This window comes from Diorhabda carinulata, chromosome 6 (genome assembly GCF_026250575.1).
Source record: "Diorhabda carinulata isolate Delta chromosome 6, icDioCari1.1, whole genome shotgun sequence".
Taxonomy (NCBI): domain Eukaryota; kingdom Metazoa; phylum Arthropoda; class Insecta; order Coleoptera; family Chrysomelidae; genus Diorhabda; species Diorhabda carinulata.
Window position 1 is genome coordinate 4,024,824 of NC_079465.1, and position 20,465 is coordinate 4,045,288.

Sequence of the window (20,465 nt, forward strand, 5' to 3'; positions counted from 1 at the left end):
TATCAAGTTTTTTATCCATAGAAAGTATCATCAATTTAAATATATCGGCTGTTTTTGTTAAAGAAAAAGCTTGCGACGACCAAGAATTACTAAAGAGGCTGTTGAACTAGTGAGAGTTTAGTCTACTCGTAACCAAAGAAATCAGTTCAGGTATTAGTAATTCCTCTGTCAACTGTTTGGATGCTTTTAAAGAAACCTTCACGACTAAATCATTACCTTTTGCAGTTATTGCAGTCACTAAAGCCTACAGATCACGAATTACTTTGTAATTAAAATGCTGTTATATGATAATGAGGATTTTATCATATGAAACTGTCTTCCACATGTGCAGCTCAGAAAATCCGCAAGAAAGTGCAACGATATTCCTTTGAAATAAATATTTTGCCATATCTCAGCGGAAAGTTTAAGGGACAACTATACGGCAATCTTTACTTTGATCCACTACATCAATGATTTTTCCTCTCAGTTGTACTACAGAATTTTCTTTTACAGCAAGGTGGTGGATCACTCTCATAATTACTCGGCTGCTGGATTAGTCGCAAGGATCCTAATGATAGAGCTTGTTTTGTATAACCTCCACGTTTACTAGATCTGACTCCAACTGATTACCAGCTTTGGAGCTCGTTGAAGGATCGATTGTATGTGCCTCTGGTACCAGCTGTGATTCCGAAATCAAGAAACAAGATTCAAGCAGATGATTTTACTGAAGATACCTCGGCTATAAATTTAATCTGTGCCGTTTAACAAATGGTGCTTAAATTGAACACTTACAAACTTCTTGGTAAAACTATTTGAGTTACTCTTTCATTTGACGTAACCCAGTTATCAATTATATACCTTTCGATTGACTTATTGGGAAGAAAAAAATCATTTTTATATATTATTATTATAAATTCGTTCACAAAATCGATACAAACCGATATACAAAGTACTGTTTATGCAATAATTTGTTCAATAACAGATACCTGTCTAGATTTTATGATTTTAAATTTCGTAAAACCATAAATAATGTTTAGATTATAGTTATTGCCCTACCACCATCTTTTCGAATCGTACTCGAACGTAACAACATTCTATAAAGTTATAAAACCGTATGTTTTTATTTGAGAGACGTTTATAGTTGTTTCGGACATAAATTTCAAATTTTATTTGTAAAATCAAACAAAGATTCGTATGTATATGGTCTATAGTAAAGATAACCTAAACGGTATTATGAAAATAATAAGGTAATAGCCCACAACAGTCTTGTATTTACGAGAGGCGTACATAAATTTCGTTGCATATTTTAGAATGCAGATGCAACAATAACAATTCTTGGTTTCACACGAAGTCTACAAAACTTGTGTTTAATCACGTAGATTTATGCGTCAAGGAGTATACAAAAAATTTCCATTCGGAGGATCTTTTAAACGAGAATCTGGACTATTAAATTGAGATATATCACAAGGACTTCTCGGAAACTATGATCGGATTAACCTGCTTATGATATGAATGTTCGAAAATCAACCCGGGTCAGTTCGATTAATTATTATCCCGAACAAGACGTAATTATTTCCACTAGGAAAAAGACCTCAATCACAAGTCCATCAATCTGGACGGTCAAGACATTAAGTTCAAAACAGATATGACATAATTGAGACTCACGAAAGCGCTGATGGTTTCACAAGGAAGAATTGGGGTTTTAGCCCAAAGATCCTGATGTGAAGGTCGAAAAAACAATCGCGGATAGTGATCTGAGGTACTAGAGCTGATTTAAACACCACGAGAATCAATCTTTCTAAGGTATAAAGATTGGCTTGCACATGTACAACCAAGTAATGTTGAGGGAAGGTGTCACCAGATTATATCAAAGCTAGATTGTAAAAGTGCATGGGATCAAAAATTGGCAGCAATGTCATTAAATGGTACACGGATAGCTTCAAAACAGCAGATAGAACTGGAACAGAAGTCTACGGGCCTAAACACTTTGAAAGCTTGCAAATTAAATCGACTGAAGCGTTCGCAGTGGTCACTTTGAGCATTTTGGGAGGCTATTATAACCGAAATTATCAACAAATCCACGTTAAAATTTTTTGGTTGTTTTAATTATAATAAATTAAATAAAAATGGGTCACCAGAGTTGTTGTGTAGCAAAATTGCAAATGTCCAACCGCTACATGGAAAATAAATCAACGGAATCGGTGGATAGCTGCAGTTAAAAGGTTTAAGTAAGTAGTTACATAACCTTATTGTTATCAAAAATAATAATTCGGAGTATTGCAAATCTTTGTAAAATTGTTAAGTGTTAGTGTAAGTAAATTAATTTAATATTATAAAAATGTAATGATTGAAAGAATTACAGTGAAAACATTTTTATTTTGCAAACAGTTTAATTAATACTGTGATAAAAATAATAAAAAATATAATTTTTAGCGTTGATGGATCACCGTGGATTCCCAAGCCGTATGATTATATTTGTAGTGATCATTTTATTGGAGATGAGGAGTTCAGTCATAGCTACATTCCAACAATATTTCCTCCAATTTACAGGTCTCCAAAAATAAATGAATCTTCGGCCGCGACCTGGTAAAAATGATATGGTAAAACTAGATCAATATTTATTATTATAATAATAATAATTTCAGATACAAGCGTTTATTGAATCCTTATTCAAACTCTGATGTCAATTCTCAAACTTTTACTTGCAATCGGCATGTTACACATGATCTGTGTCATGTTGAAACTCAGTCTGCAATAGTTGAAGATACTAGGCCCAAAAAATACATATTAGTAATAAAAAATTTGTTAATAAAGAATGTGGTATTATTTAATGTTCACAGAACAACAATTTCAACAATTTTTTATGAGATCTTGCTAGTGCGACAAGAAATTTAGTATTTTGGCCAGATATTGACGCAGTGCAAGAAACTATGCCTGATTGTTTCCTTTCTGATTATAATAACACCAGGGTTATAATTGATTGCACTGAATTTTCGAATAGATATTCAACAACAAGTGTTGATAATCGTGTTTTTACGTACTCACAATACAAAAAGAATTTCACGGCCAAAGTTCTAATTGGCATAACTCCTGGAGGTTTTATTTCCTTAAGATCTGACGTAGCTGGAGGACGGAAATCAGATTCTCAGCTTACAATAGAGTCAGGGTTGTTGGATTTATTGGAAAATGGTGACATTGTTTTGGCTGACAAAGGTTTTCCAGAACAGTGATAGACGCAAGAAAGTGCAAATGGCTATACCACCTTTTCTAGAGGAGAAAAGTGAATTTTCAACTCAACAGACGTATAGTGTTGCAAGAATTATTTGTTCAGTGTGTTCCAGTGGAACATTTGTTCCACTGGATTGACGATATTTTGCATATTTGTTGTGTTTTGGTAAATTTACAGCCTCCAATTATTTCTAATAAAAAATATCCTGAAAATGAGGGATGAAAAATATTTTATTACTCATGAAAATTGTTCATTAAGTACTTGTGATAATACAAACGAAAATTTGTAAGAAATTTTAAATTAATCGTAAGGTTTTAATAAAATTAATAATTAAACTTATTGTAATAAACAGTTATATTCTTTTAAACTTATTTAAAACTAACAAATTAGTAACGAATAATAAAATTCTTTTAAACGGACATTATTGTAACACACAATAACACTTTTTAGTTTTTATTCACTTAATAAATATTGCTTTTTCAATAAATTATAAAAACACTGTATTGACTTTTACACCATTCGTTTTTCAAATGTACTTTCATCTTCTTTGTTACTAGTATCTAAATTATCAGAGAATTTATTAAAAAGCTGTCAAAGCTTCGTCGATGTTCCTCAACTTCTCTCACATATCCAGCAAGAACAAGATTTTTACCCTTGGTCATAGTTTCTGGTTGAAATTTTATTTGATGGCTGATGGACTGAAATCCTGTTTATATAATAATACCAATGTCTTTGTTTTAACTAAAAATAATGAAAAAATTAATTAATTAAGCAAATATTTACTTATTTCATTGAAAAAACAGTTTAAAGCAACTTCTTATATGTTTACTGCATTCTGTTATATATTTTATCATTATACTTGTGTTTTTGGCTTGTTCAAGACAATTATAAAATTGTAGTAAGTATTAAATAGTCCCATTTATTTTTGACGACTAATTTATTAATATTTATTATACTTTTATTCCAAAATTTTTCTGTTTACTATTGAAAAACGTAATAAAACATGCTCTGACAGCCTCCCTTAGTTCGTATTCACTGTGGCGCTGCAGTCGCACTCGGAGCGAATTAGAGCACTGACCTCCAAGCAGGTTTGGACAATTTAACTGAATGTATCAACGCAAGTAAGTACAATCTACGAATATTAACAGATATCTGTCTTCTAAAGACGCTGGGGTTGCAAAAAATGTACATTATTTATCCTTTAAGTTTTAGTGTATATAACACCCTGTATTATACACAAATTTATCTGTTTTTCGATCGGTTTGATGTGAAAACTTTTATCAATCCCCCGTATTCGATGTCTACTTTACTAGATTCAATTTAGATGCCACTCCACTAGGAAATTCAAGTTATTTTCATGCTTTATAGACGATTCTATCAGTTACAAGATAAAAAGTAATTTGGAGGATTTTATTGTGGGTCATTATAATATTTCTCGTTCTTCTTTCGCATCGAAATGACGTTAATGAGCAACTTTTATTAAGGGTATTTAGAGTAGAGAATATTTCAAATTGTTTTATAGGAGTTAAGTGATTACGCAACTTTTTAATTTCGATAATTTTTGAATAACCGTTCGTCTATCTAAAACATAAAAAGATAATGAGTTACTGTCCTTGTTATAAATACACGAGTTTATTGATTCAATCAATTGGGAAAAAATATTATTTTCACTACTGATTTTCAAACCTTCATAGACTTCTGTTGAGATTTGAAAGTTATTTATTATTCCTCAATAAACCCTTCTACCCCTGATTGATCAATTACCCACAACTGCAGACCGCCAAACAACTGGGAGACTTGAAAGGATTCAATGTACTCCAGCAGCGACCCAGGCATTCGAAGAGATAAAACAGGATCTAGCGAAAGCCTGGTAGCTAGAAGAAGTTCAGCACAGCGGAGGTCCGTTGCAACTCATTCGATAGGGAATTTGCTAGCAATTTATCTCACCATTAAACATTTTCAACACATGCTGGAAACCTTAAACTTTCGCCTTCCAACTTGAACAGGCTTTTCCACGGCAAGCGCCTCACCTGGATTTTATCAGTCAATTCAGTACGGGCATATGACACATAAGCAGTAAAGGCAACGTTGTGGCCGACAAGCTCTAACTTATCGAAGAAATCGAAGCACTGATTAGCTTAGAGCTTCGCAGAAAAACGACGAAGAACTGGAGTTAATGCTATCAGGATCTTCTTTGCAACTGAAACAAATACAGATGCCGGGAACGCATATAATGATTTATTGCGATACTTTAACAGCAAAAGCTCGCGCGTACGTCAAACGAGCTTTCGTAAAAGCTGCTTTCACCTCTATCTATCGCTTTTCTCACTGAGGTATGAAAGCAACTGCAAAGCTCGTCTTCCAAAGGTTTGTCGGTGGTCAGATTTCAGGGATTTTTTTTCGTTTTCCTCTTTTCCTTGGGTCTTCTTTCTCATCTGAGTACCATTTTTTCCTTGGTCTTCCGTTTTTTCTTGTTCCTCCCCCAGCCTATTCAATTCTTTTGGATTCTTCATTTTGCTTAGTTCAGTTTCTCCAAATAAATTCCGCACTTCGTTATTTTTTCTTCTCAGCCAATCCTCCTATTAACCCCTAGTATTTTCCTTTCGCATATATCTAGCTTATCTTCTTCTGCTTTGTTAAAAATCCACCATTCGCCTCACTCACTATTGGTCTTATTATTGTTTTGTATAGATGTAGGTTCGCCTTTCTGGAGTTATGAAATTTGAATGTTCCCCATCATATTCGTGGATGGAAAAAATTTTATTCAAGGTCAAAAGTCAAAAAAATTAGTTTTTCACGATTATCAGCAAAACGGTAAGTTTTATCATAAAAGTACCTCAGACCAAAATTGTAGATCATAAAATTATCTACAAAAAACGTATCAATACTTTTTTTCCTGCAAGTCACTGTTTCTGAGATATAATGATTCAAAAAATTGTAAAAGTTTTTAATGGTTTCACCAATATATTTTCAACAGTAAATCGAGACTTGTTGTGAGTATTTGTAAGAAATTTTTGTTGACTTGTTGGAACTGTCATAATTTCATCAAATAAATTATCAATTGACGAAAATGCTGCTAAAGTTCGACGATGTTGCAGCTTTGCAACTTTTACCACTTTTTGAATCGTTATATCTCAGAAACGGTGGCTCGTAGGAAAAATAGTACTAATACGTTTTTTGTAGATAATTTTATGATCTACAATTTTGGTCTGAGGTATTTTTATGATAAAACTTACCGTTTTGCTGATAATTGCGAAAAACTCATTTTTTGACCTTTAACCTTGAATAAAATTTTTTCCATACACGGAAATGATGGGGAACATTCAACTTTCATTTTCAATTGTATTTTAAAAAATTTTACTGATTTTCAGCTTGATGTAGCTGATTATGTAGCTTCACTCTTTTTTTTGGTTTAATTTGACCGGACTATGAGTAAAAAAAATTGGAATATACAACTGTCAAATAGATATATGTAAATTTATATTTTCAAAAGAGTACATATTCATACAAATACAACAAAATTTGAAAAGTTTAATAAACTAAATCTGAACAGTGTAAAGTACGTAACAAATTATTTACACGGCGCCTAAAACCACGCAATCCATTTTACGAACTGAATTCTGAAACTTTTTTAATTAATTTACTAGTGAATTTAAAACGAACATCAAAAATCATTTCATTGTAGTCTCTTTTGAACTCTTATACAATTCGCTCATTGTTTCTCAAAAATTTATCGTTTATGAGTTGATATTATTGTTCGCATTTATTAACCTACCCTCGTAATATGAAGTACTATAAAAATTTAATAGTTTTTCTTTATAATAACGAAACTTGAATAATATCTCAAATTATTCATTCTCTTCTATAAAAATTCGCTGAAGTCATTCTTGCATCTATAAAAATAGAAAAATACTTTTTCCAAAAAAAATCTACGAGAGTTGGTACAATATAATCAGAAATTATTTAGGTATTAACAACAACTAATATATTAGAAATTTTATATTATCAATAAAATCTAACAAATGACTGTAATGTCTATTTTAAAGAATTAAAGAACAGTGGGAGATGAACGACGCGGGTACCAAAAAATAAAATACACATTTTTAATATGTTCATTTAGTATGTCTCTATCCATAGGTGGTAATTTTTATAGTTGAAAACTGTTAATATCATAAACGTAACTTAAAATTTATTACAAAAGGCTTGTAATGTAAAAGTATACCAAAGAAAATTTATTACGAACTATGATATATATCACTCGAAAAGTTGATTTCAGACGGTTCACTTTTTATTCATTTCTGTCTTTCATTCAGTATCTTTCATCAAGAATGAAACGTCTAGGCATTAAATGAATCAAAAGTGATTAATGAATTTATTAGTGAACCAATCCAGCGATGTTGGATTTCGGCATTCCGAATCAATCACTCGCAATCCGAATGAACGAATTAACACGAACAGAATGTTCACTCGAGTTCGTATGGCGATGTATTCGAGGAAATGAACGAATAAAGTTCATTTTTTTGTCATTTTTTGTGTGTCTTGTGAGCGTGGAATGAACCGAAAAGTGAACCTTTAGGGTATGCACAGTTTTAAAAGAAAAATAATAAAAATAAATGAAAAAGAATTAGAAATATATAATAAAGTTAGTTGCTCGATGAATCTACAGGGAATCCGAACAAAAAAGAAAGGTAAATAATATAATATTGAGACCGTATTTTCCATAGCTACCAGCAGTTATTTTGCTAAATATACCACATCCATCCTTCGAGCTATTTTTTAAAGGAAACAGTTTCGGTGACGCTACCACCAGGTATGCCCAAAAACAAGTCCAGATGCGAACGCCATTCATTTTTCACTGAAAATCACGCGTTGATAAATTTTCGCTTATTGATGACGATTTATCATTAAGGTGATATCAGATGGTTCACTTTTAGGTTCATTCGGATGAATGATCACTCAAAGTAACTCATTTCCTCGAATACGTCGTCGAACGAACTCGAGTGAACGTTCTCTTCGTGTTAATACGTTCATTCGGAGGGCGAGTGATTGATTCGGAATGCCGAAATCCATTGGTTCACTAATAAATCCATTTATCACTTTTGATTCATTTAATACCTTGACGTTTCGTTCTTAGTGGAAGACGCTGAATGAAAGACAGAACTGAATAAAAAGTGAACCGTCTGATATCACCTTTAGATCAAGAGCAACCATGAAGATATAAATTTCGAAATACTTGAAAACATCGGTAAAGTTTTAGTACTTTAGACTTGTAAGTATAAAAGATTTTGTACATAAATCTTACAATCCTTTTCAATTTAAGAGCGAAATAATATCCGTTAACTAGTTAGTCTGAAAACAGGATCATTCTGTCAGTTAAGGACATTTCGCGTACTTCCATATCAACTGCAATTGCGAATCCTCCTCCTCTTGCTAATTGCGATACATTTTCTGGATCGTATTGATGGAATTATCGATTATTTCTTTCCAAAAATGATATCTTAGTAGATTGTGTAGTTAAAAACTTACCATAACCAGCTTATCGCACAAAAATACGACTGCCAAAATTCAGTCAACCAACTGCCGGACGTCGCGGCGCTCCACGACCTCTTGACGTCGCAACGAAATCACAAATTACAGCAGATAAGGTGATACTAGATGTATTTTAAGATTCTAAAAGTGCTTAATATACCAACATAGTTCCAGGATCACTCGAGGCGATCGAGAGAGAAAAAAAAATAATTTTTCGTACGCTACTGTTTGTGGTATAGGAAGTTTTCGGTAATTTAATGTCCTACAATCGGTAAGAATACTCACGACAAGTCGTAAATAATAAAGAAATATGATAAGCCTTATTAATATGTGAAAAACGTCCAAAGTCTTTAGAGATGCCTCCATAAATTCTCGGTTATTTCACACATCAAAAAAATGTTTTTCTCGTAAATCTTGTTTGGACGAAACGACGTTTCTATCATTTATAACCGCATTGATTAACTTTATGTTGTGATTAACACTACGGGGAGTTTATTAAATTCATTATTTTCTATCTAGCGAACGAGAAAAATTCTTATTTTCGCGAATAAACAAAAATTTTTATAACTAACTACACTTTTTTCGTTTATTCATCAAATTCATTCTGTAACACCCAATCGATAAAAATTCTATATACATAGATGCTAAATGATTTTTCACTGGTTCTGTTCTGTAATCACTTCTCAATGTCTGTCTATAGTTTCCTGAACATCTCGACATAAAGATTGTGATACCTGCTTCAAGATTGATACCAGATTCATCAACAAGATTTGTACCAAATAATAATCTAGTCCAAACAACATCTCTAACTTATAAATGATTTCTCAGCCACATTTATGAAGGTGATCTATATCAAATTTGCAAATTTGCTAATATTAATAGTTATTAATAGAACAAGCCTTTTAGGCCTAAGGCTTGAAGTTGCTCTACTGCTTTTCTTGATTTATTTTTTCTTAAACTTCTCTACATGCTTCTATACAATTTTTTCCGTTTTCCTTTTCGATCCTTCTTGACTTAATAAGGATCTTTTCATCTAATTATCTTTCGATTCGTCTGTGTCCTTACTTTAAAGCTCTTTTTGTTTCAAAATTTTCCAATAGACTGCTAACACTTGAAACAGATGTTTTCTATTTATTAAATACACAAAAAGGAGCTTCAAGTTTAATCTATGGTGATGGTTATTGTTCTGGATTGCTCCTACCTGTAGTTGACTTCTTCTTTTTAGAATATCTTTAGTGTTCAAGCAAATAATGCGTAAGTTATCAAAAAAAACGAGAGTGGTGGTTGAAATATAAACGGAATTTGGCTATAAAAATTTTATTATTAAGCTACAGTTTTTCTCGGTAGCTTCCGTCACACTTTACACAGTTTTGGTACCTCCCGCACGAAAGATTCTACCTCCGTATTGATTTCGAATCGCAGTTCGCCAAGTGCACCGAATAAATAATAGTCGCATGGCGACAAATCGATTAACGAGGTTGTTTTCCAACCTAACTAGCGGCTAAGAGGTAACTCAGATGTCTCCATAATCCTCGCGCTTTAATATATAGTTTTGCAAGAATCTACACTTCCAACAAGCAAACTGTGCTTTTATTAGGTGAAATAATTAAGTATAATGTATGCCAGCGATTTCCAGGACACATTTCCAAATAGTTCAATAGCTCTGTGAAGTTTTCAGCTGCTACAAATCGTTTTTGGAAAACCGCTCGGAGAGTTCTTCAATTTTAATTGCCAAAAAAAGGCTTTATAAAATCAAAACCGTACATAAAATTTTTAAAAACAATCTAGACCTACAAATATTTGGTCCAAAAACCTCATTACTGAATAAAAAGACAATTACCTTCATCCTATTGAAAGGACAATTTGCATTATAACCGAAAGTTATTCTAATGGTCGTAACTTTGTAATTTTGGTAACCATTGGAAAGACTGCAACCAACTATTCGAGATTTCTATCGCTGCTACAAATACAACCTGTCACACTCTACAAATATTTGCTATCTAACCGGAAAAGAGCTTTCGAATCGCAGTCCTCCAAATGTCTCTTTTAATGGCCTAAAAAACTGATAGTCGCACGGCGAAAAATCAGGACTATAAGGAGGGTCTTCCAGTATTTCCCAACCCAATTCGTGACTTTTTTATACTGCTGCTAGAGACGCGTGCAAACTTCTCACCTGCTGAAAATTCAGAAGTCTTGGTACCCATCAATCTGAAATTTTGCTGTCACCGAGCCTTTCATAAATTATTTTTTCAATACTATCTACACTGACGCCAAATTCTTCAGCTACATCGCGTACAATAATGCGTCGGCCTCTAAAAACGACTTTTTCTACTACGTCTTAGAGAAGCACTCATCCGCGAATTGCTCGAGTAATTTTTCATAAATTTCCGCAAGTTTTTTATTATTTTCAACCAATAAATGAAGAATGATGCGTTACGCAGCAGAAACAGGTAGTAGAATACAAGGTTTATGCGATGTTACAGGTTTTCTGCGGCTTTCCTGTAACATAACCGGTTCTCCACCCGATTGGCGAAAGATAGAGATTAATGCAGCCGCCAGCTGTACTCGCCCGCCCCCAAATTATCCGCTTCCTATCAAATAATAAACAAATAAATTCTAAAACTAACAAAACCTGGGAGGAACCGTTTTTTTAGGATGGAGCTTTCTTTTCTTCTTCTTCAAACCCTGACTGGTCGTTCGTTTTTTTTTCTTGTTTCAACCAATAAAAACCACAACCTCAGCCCTGCAGAGGAGCAGCTCCTATATCAGGGCCAACTCCAATGACTCTTCAGTTTATATTTGAACCACCTTCGTAATTTGTGGTATTTTATAATTTTTTTTTCATTCAACTTATCATATTCAAAGCTAATATTTTTGTGAATTAAATATAAAACTTTATTGATAAATATGTGTGAAAATTAAGCTTTAAAACGAAAAAAAAATAATGGTCTTTTAGAGCTCTATACTAATAAGGGCAAATTTAGTGATAAATCATTTGTTTTTTTTTTAATTTAAGTAATTTTTTAAATTTCTAAGTTACTTTTTGCATTATTATCATTTCTGTATGTATATATTTGTTTATCTCAACAGACTAGTTTTTTCGTGATCTCATCGTTTTATAACTGTTGTTCTTCACCACAACGGAAACATTATTCATCCTAAGGCATTTTTTATTGTATTTTTTTATTATAAAATTCAACTGCAATACTACATGGTACAATATGGTACCAGAGTCGTACCGAACTAAATCCAAAATTCTCATATTACCATTTTATCAATCATATTCGTATTATTATTATTTTAAATTAACTAGCAAGCACTCCAAACAATTCCATCTGTAAAATCTGGTGTAAACTGCATGAAAATATTCTTAACGACCAGACAATGAACCAAAAGTGTTAGTACAACCAAAACCAATCCTTTTAATGAACGGGTTTTAAATAGAAAGCGTCGTTCTTGTTGATAATAACAAAGATCTCAAGAGCCCCACTGTTTGCTGCTCACAAAATAGGGAATTTCAAAAATAACTTTCCAATATCTTTCCAATCTTCAGCAGTTTTGAGATACCTGTAAGGAAAAAAATGAAAAAGTGTTTATTATGACATAATTAACCAGCTGGAATCAACATAATGGATGAGGTATCCAAAGAAATGAAAAAGTTAGATGACATCTTTATATTTTGAGACTAAAGGAGCGACAGTTGGCATCACAACATTTTAAATACCGCCATCTTTAAGGTGGTAAACGTTTTCACGGTAATTTAATTGAAAGAGCGAACGAACCAGCTTGTAAACTCGCTATTTCACTGTTTTATAAGTGTTTCAAATTACAATTTTCTATCGTTTTTCACCCTTCATTATTAGATTAATATTTTGTTATCTTCAAAAACTAGAAATATATTTTGTGTACGCCTATGATTAACCTTGATAATCTTTGGGGGTTCTGCCGAGTTAATCTTGCTCTTAAACCAAGCCTAAACCGGAATTGTTTTTGTATTTGTCACATAATCACACAAATTAGAAAACTGATTTTTTTTTATTATTCATGATAAATTAATTCATATTTTCCTTAATTTCTTGAACGCCTTCAAGTTAATTTATTTCTCATAATTCTCATTAATGATTAATTACTCCTCTTGCTAAGTCTCAACATTGATTCGCGCTTTGTATATGGGGATAATTAAAATTGATCTCCACTAAATTGTATTTCTTTATATGTATATCTACAAAATTGTATGAATAACTAAATACAATCAATGATTTTAAGCAGGGAAGAAAAGTCTGAGAGTAATCAAAGAGTTTAACAAGAGATGGTGCGTGCATACTTATGGAAATTGATGGTTTTAAGGGGCTCTTATGTATAGATTGTTGCCTATCTAATTGGTTCGGTCCTCAGCTAACTAATACATATACAACATTTAGACTTAAACTGAATTATTAGGGGTTTATATATGTACTATGACCTTAAAAATCTATTACTTTATCCTTTTGCTAGAGCTAAGATCGACAATTACTTCTAGATACCTTTATTTACTTAAATAAACTAAATCCCTTGTTATCTAATTCTTTGCTTGGTAAGACAACTTTTTGTAATCATCCGGTATGTTTGTAACGTAGTATTTTAGGTCGCTTTCCCTGTTGAACCATCACTAAAGTTTATAACGTAGACTCGAACCAGGTTAGAAGATGTTATTGGCGCTACGAGACCCCGAAAAATGAAGCTGTTGACCGCTAAAGAGTCGTAAAGCATTCTTCGAATGATGCATTACCATTCGTACGTTCCGTTCTTCGATTGTTTCTACTTCTTCTTCTTGTTTGACGACGAAAGTTGCGTCAGAATTTGTTGGCGCCAATGCAAGACGCCTACAATTATTTTTCCGATATCGTACATAAAATTTATACAAATAATTTTTGTATGTGTGTATTTCTTAACAATATGGGAAGCATATAAAAAAAATTGGCAAAAACATTTAAACCACACTTGATACCACTGGTCATTAAGAATGATTTAAATAATAGATGCTGATGATGCCGGGGATATATAGCTCAATAAAAACTACATCGAATTATTGACAAATATATAAACTTTAATAATGAAAATAATCAAATGTAACGAAAACCAAAAAACTCATCAAAATGTCTATCCATCAAAAAAATTCCAAAAACGTCATTTGACATGGTGTGCAGATAATTTGGAATATACCGTATATTCTTACGCGGGATAAGTATTATCGGAGGAACAAATATTCTTGTAGGACTCATACAAATTACAACAGTTATTAAAGACCCTCTTTCATCCGATTTGTTTCTTTTCTTTTCGAGCTGCAAACTTTAGTATTTTACTCTGGACTAATCCAACTAATCCATCTTTCAAATTGTCGTAAAAATCGTCCAATCTTTCCTTAGTAAATCCAATAGCTCGTATGCAAGTTTCAGGTTTCTTGTGGAAGAAACTGTCGTTATAAAAACCCTTTAAGATAGTATCTGCTAGCAAACCTATCCTTAAAAGGATTTTATTATTTTTTTTTCATATCTAGTTGATACGTTAAACGGCGCAAATCCATTCTGGTCAACCCATAAAACTTAATCTCAATAGTTAATACATACTCCACCAACAGGTTTTCAATATCTGAACCAAAAACTGGCCTTCAACCAATAACTTTGTTATTGATTCAATCGTAAAATCGCTTATCTGACTTTAAGTATCTTATTTTCTTTTTTCTACAGAGATAATAGCAGCTCATTCCGCCTCTTCCTCTTCTTGTATTTGTGAGTTGTGGCCATAATTGATATGTACTCATAAAAAAGCATAAAATATGGAATATTCCAAATAAACAATATACCTCCCAAACCTAAAACTTCATGTTACATGTTTAGTTCTAGAAATATTTAGGCGTTAATCATTTTCTATTCAAATTCTCACCATGACATCTGTTTTTGCTCTTTAACTAATTATTTAACTTATGTACTTTCTTTTTCATATTTTCCGTAGTCTGTTTGTGCTTTAGTTGTTGTCCAATTATGGTCTCCGACCACAAATTTGTTCTTTTGTGTTGTGTATTATTAACTCTCTGGTTTTTAATGTCTTCGGTCATATCACCAACATATTATTTAACAGTTTCATCTAAACCAACTGCATTCAACAGGAACGATGTAACAAGCATCTTTCCTATTCCCCATAATCCATTCATCAAATTACAAAATAAAGCACCTTAATAAATTTATTTTCCTTATTGTCAAGTGCCGATTAAAACTTACAAATTTCCGGTGTCCATGATTGTAGTTTAGTCCCAGTTAACCCAGTGAGACGCAAGAACGTGCTGGGATTTATACTTTTTGGATCAAGACATCTTTTTGTGAAGATCGTATACGAATTGTTATCGTTCTAGCAAATTCAGACTTGTGAGGTTTAAAATGGGTAAAACCAAGGAACTATCGGTTGAAACCTATACGTGGTTTGCAAGTCTCCATACTCTAGATCGTACTATTGCCGGCGAATTAAAAATACCTCGACGTACTGTGGAATACAACTTGAAAAATATGCATCCACTAGGAGGTTTGGTGATAGAAAACGTTCAGGATTGCCTCGAATAACCACAACTGCTGAACTTAAACGTATTGTATTGATCAGTAAATGAGATCGACGACTCACTGGCCCGGATGTAGTACCTCAGATCCATGAATCTAGAGATCTACCTTTGTACAATGAAAAGAAGATTGGAGGAGAATTTTCCCGCTGCTGTAGATCGATTTTGGAAAACCGCAGAGTGAGTCAAACATAAAAAAGATTTGGACAAAAATAGTGTCCAAAAAACGTGTCTACTGAACAGAAACGATTAAAATGATCTTGTTAAGAGGACAGCTCTTCATTTCGCTCGAAGGTAAAAATAACCAAACCAACAAGAGAGTGTTTATTTCAGAATTGAAGTGTATACCTACGCCCAATCTATTGTTCCTTACCTATAGATGCAGATAAGTACTCAAGAAAGCACCTAACCTAACCCTTGATTAAATAAAGGATAAAGGGATTTTCTTGACGACCAATTTACATCCGTCCCAGTCTATGGACCCGACCTCGCCTCGCCAAACTTCTTTATGTTCCTACGGCTCAAGAGATCGTTCAAAGGACAATATTTTCGAAGACCCTGTATAACATTAGAGCTGTTATGACGGGGTCGCTGAATAACATCGTTGGAACCTTCCAGGAAAACTATACCTCATGGAAAATTGAATGACAAAAGTGTACTGATACAGGATGGTAGTATATCGAAGAATATTGACAAGATGTACGATTTTGATTAATATATTTCGAAATCCAGGCGTTGACGCATCACTTGCCGGACATATTTTTAATATTCAACTTATTTATAACCTTCAGGCAAACTAACAATACATTATTCAAAGTGTTGTCCACCTCTAAGAAGACATTCTCCAGTGAAACCGTTCTCGTAATGCATTTTTTATTATATTAACAACGTATAATAATGGACGAGGTTGATCTATTCGCTACATAATGTTTTTCTAGATGATTTGACCAAGAGTGTATTCACCTCGCAGTAATGAATGAAAAATAATTGAAAGTAAGCACAATTTTCTCGATACGATTTGATAGTACTAGATTCCTAATAAAAAAATGACTACTCCTTGAATTGATATTGTTTTTTATCTGTCAGTTTCCAAAATAAATGTACGCTCAAATACGAATTTTGAAATTTGGAACGCATTGTGTAAAATCTCAAATAAATTTATTCACTTCCATTTGTTTTTGCATAATTATTCAAATTACAAAACGATAAATATTCTATCGGCGTGAGTTGGTAAAAGTGACACAAAATTTGTAATAAAACATAATAAGGTCACGTGTGGGTTTTATGAATGAAAAGAAAGACTGTTTGGTGGGGTTGAGATTATAGGGAGTGGCATAAAACCATATACATACTGTCGTTTATGTTTTGTATGTATAATGTAATCGTGAAAAGTTAACAATGAATCAGGGTCGGCTTATAATTTATTAAACGAATCCAAAAAATGACATTTTTCAATATATAATTATACAATATACAGTTACAATACAATAAATTATGTTCAAAATCTCTCTATTCCTAATTAGATCAATTTTTTAATCATATATTGTATAATTTTCACCAAAAACACAGTTTAAATGACTGTTGTGATGGCCAAGAAACTATAAATCAACTTCAAAATGTGTCTAAGCTCAAAGGACTGCAGTTTTCAACTAAGAAGATTAAATCCTACACTCCAAGATTTAGAGCTTAATGACAATTGCTTGAACTACGTCAATAACATCAGATTTCCTGGAATTAATGACATAAATCTCATGAATAAGAATTTTTTAATCATATACTGTATAATTTTCACCAAAAATACAGTTTAAATGACTGTTGTAGTGGCCAAGAAACTATAAATCAACTTCAAAATGTGTCTAAGCTCAAAGGACTGCAGTTTTCAACTAAGAAGATTAAATCCTACACTCCAAGATTTAGAGCTTAATGACAATTGCTTGAACTACGTCAATAACATCAGATTTCCTGGAATTAATGACATAAATCTCATGAATAAGAATTTTTTAATCATATACTGTATAATTTTCACCAAAAATACAGTTTAAATGACTGTTGTAGTGGCCAAGAAACTATAAATCAACTTCAAAATGTGTCTAAGCTCAAAGGACTGCAGTTTTCAACTAAGAAGATTAAATCCTACACTCCAAGATTTAGAGCTTAATGACAATTGCTTGAACTACGTCAATAACATCAGATTTCCTGGAATTAATGACATAAATCTCATGAATAAGAATTTTTTAATCATATACTGTATAATTTTCACCAAAAATACAGTTTAAATGACTGTTGTAGTGGCCAAGAAACTATAAATCAACTTCAAAATGTGTCTAAGCTCAAAGGACTGCAGTTTTCAACTAAGAAGTTTAAATCCTACACTCCAAGATTTAGAGCTTAATGACAATTGCTTGAACTACGTCAATAACATCAGATTTCCTGGAATTAATGACATAAATCTCATGAATAAGAATTTTTTAATCATATACTGTATAATTTTCACCAAAAATACAGTTTAAATGACTGTTGTAGTGGCCAAGAAACTTTAAATCAATTTCAAAATGTGTCTAAGCTCAAAGGACTGCAGTTTTCAACTAAGAAGATTAAATCCTACACTCCAAGATTTAGAGCTTAATAACAATTGCTTAAACTATGTCTATAACATCAAATTTCCTGGAATTAATGACATAAATCTCATGAATAAGAATTTTTTAATCATATACTGTATAATTTTCACCAAAAATACAGTTTAAATGACTGTTGTAGTGGCCAAGAAACTATAAATCAACTTCAAAATGTGTCTAAGCTCAAAGGACTGCAGTTTTCAACTAAGAAGATTAAATCCTACACTCCAAGATTTAGAGCTTAATGACAATTGCTTGAACTACGTCAGTAACATCAGATTTCCTGGAATTAATGACATAAATCTCATGAATAAGAATTTTTTAATCATATACTGTATAATTTTCACCAAAAATACAGTTTAAATGACTGTGGTATTGGCCAAGAAACTATAAATCAACTTCAAAATGTGTCTAAGCTCAAAGGACTGCAGTTTTCAACTAAGAAGATTAAATCCTACACTCCAAGATTTAGAGCTTAATGACAATTGCTTGAACTACGTCAGTAACATCAGATTTCCTGGAATTAATGACATAAATCTCATGAATAAGAATTTTTTAATCATATACTGTATAATTTTCACCAAAAATACAGTTTAAATGACTGTTGTAGTGGCCAAGAAACTATAAATCAACTTCAAAATGTGTCTAAGCTCAAAGGACTGCAGTTTTCAACTAAGAAGATTAAATCCTACACTCCAAGATTTAGAGCTTAATGACAATTGCTTGAACTACGTCAGTAACATCAGATTTCCTGGAATTAATGACATAAATCTCATGAATAAGAATTTTTTAATCATATACTGTATAATTTTCACCAAAAATACAGTTTAAATGACTGTTGTAGTGGCCAAGAAACTATAAATCAACTTCAAAATGTGTCTAAGCTCAAAGGACTGCAGTTTTCAACTAAGAAGATTAAATCCTACACTCCAAGATTTAGAGCTTAATGACAATTGCTTGAACTACGTCAATAACATCAGATTTCCTGGAATTAATGACGAAAAACTTAACTGGAAGCAGTACATACGGTACGTCCTAAATCGAATAGAATGAATAAGAACTTATTCAGTCGAAGATTATGTACAGCTCTATAATTTGAGTGACTACCAAGAAAACTAACTCTAAACCAACTAAAAACTATACAAAACGCTAAGAATTGTATGTTCTAGCCCAATAAAAAGCCTTCAATTCGAAACCGAAGAACCCCTTTACAATTCTAAAGAAAATACCTTGCCGTTTCATATGCAGTATCCAACAACAAAAAACCAGCAAAATAAATCGCTACACAACTGCATATATGATAAACATCAAAACAGATCCGCCATTTTATATGAGAGTATATGCGAAGTATATACAGAATCATCCAAAATCACTGACGGCGTCGATTTATGATTTAGGGTGCAGAAACTGTGGCAAACTGAATCGCAAATCGAAACGAAACTATATGAAACCGGAAATGAAATCCTGAAAGATCACACTAAGCTTACTCATATTTGATTTACTAAAAGTGAACCCCACCTAAATTGAATTATACCAGACACATCTCACTGTATTTACAGATTTGCCGCCTGTAGGGTATTTTTCTTTTGCAGCCTTCACTGACCTCTGAAATTTGATAACTTAGTTCCCAATTCGAGGCAACTTAGAGACGTTTGGTATAATTTACTGAAAATGATAATATATTTCAATTTTAATTGAAATACTTTTATTTTATTTGAACATTTCAAAACTCGTATTTTTAATTTGGAAAAGACAATTAAGTACCTGCCAGCACTAATAATAATATAAAACAAGCACTTGGCAATAATTTTTAAGTCCAGAATCTTTTGAAATATATATTAACAAAACTATAACCTTGTACATGCAACCTGCTTGCAAATAAACAAAAACTTACGTGAGGTTAGGTTGAATTAGTTTATTGAAGCTAGATATAATAAAACCCTACCTAATCTAATCGAATCTAATATAACCTAGGCTAACAGCCCGTGAAAAAATGATATCTCTTATATAGTAACTTTACAAAGTCTTTCAATCACACACTATATAATTTTCACAAAAAAACACATTTGAAAAGACTGCTGTCGGGTCCAGCCTAATCTAGCCTAACGCAACTTAAGCCGCCAACCCTTGAAAAAATGATATCTTACCAAGAAACCCACATTATCTTTTGATTAGAGACACATTTTTGTACTGGTCAATGTCAAAAGGTAACAGATATCTCATATCATAAGTTACTACATAATTTTAACCAGAAAAAACACTTGAAATAACTACTGTTGTGTCCAATCTAATCTAACCTAGCGGATCTTGAGCTGCCAACCCATGAAAAAATGATATCTTACCAAGAAACCCACATTATCTTTTGATTAGAGACACATTTTTGTATCGGTTAATGTCAAAAGGTAACAGATATCTCATATCATAAGTTACTACATAATTTTAACCAGAAAAAACACTTGAAATAACTACTGTTGTGTCCAATCTAATCTAACCTAGCGGATCTTGAGCTGCCAACCCATGAAAAAAT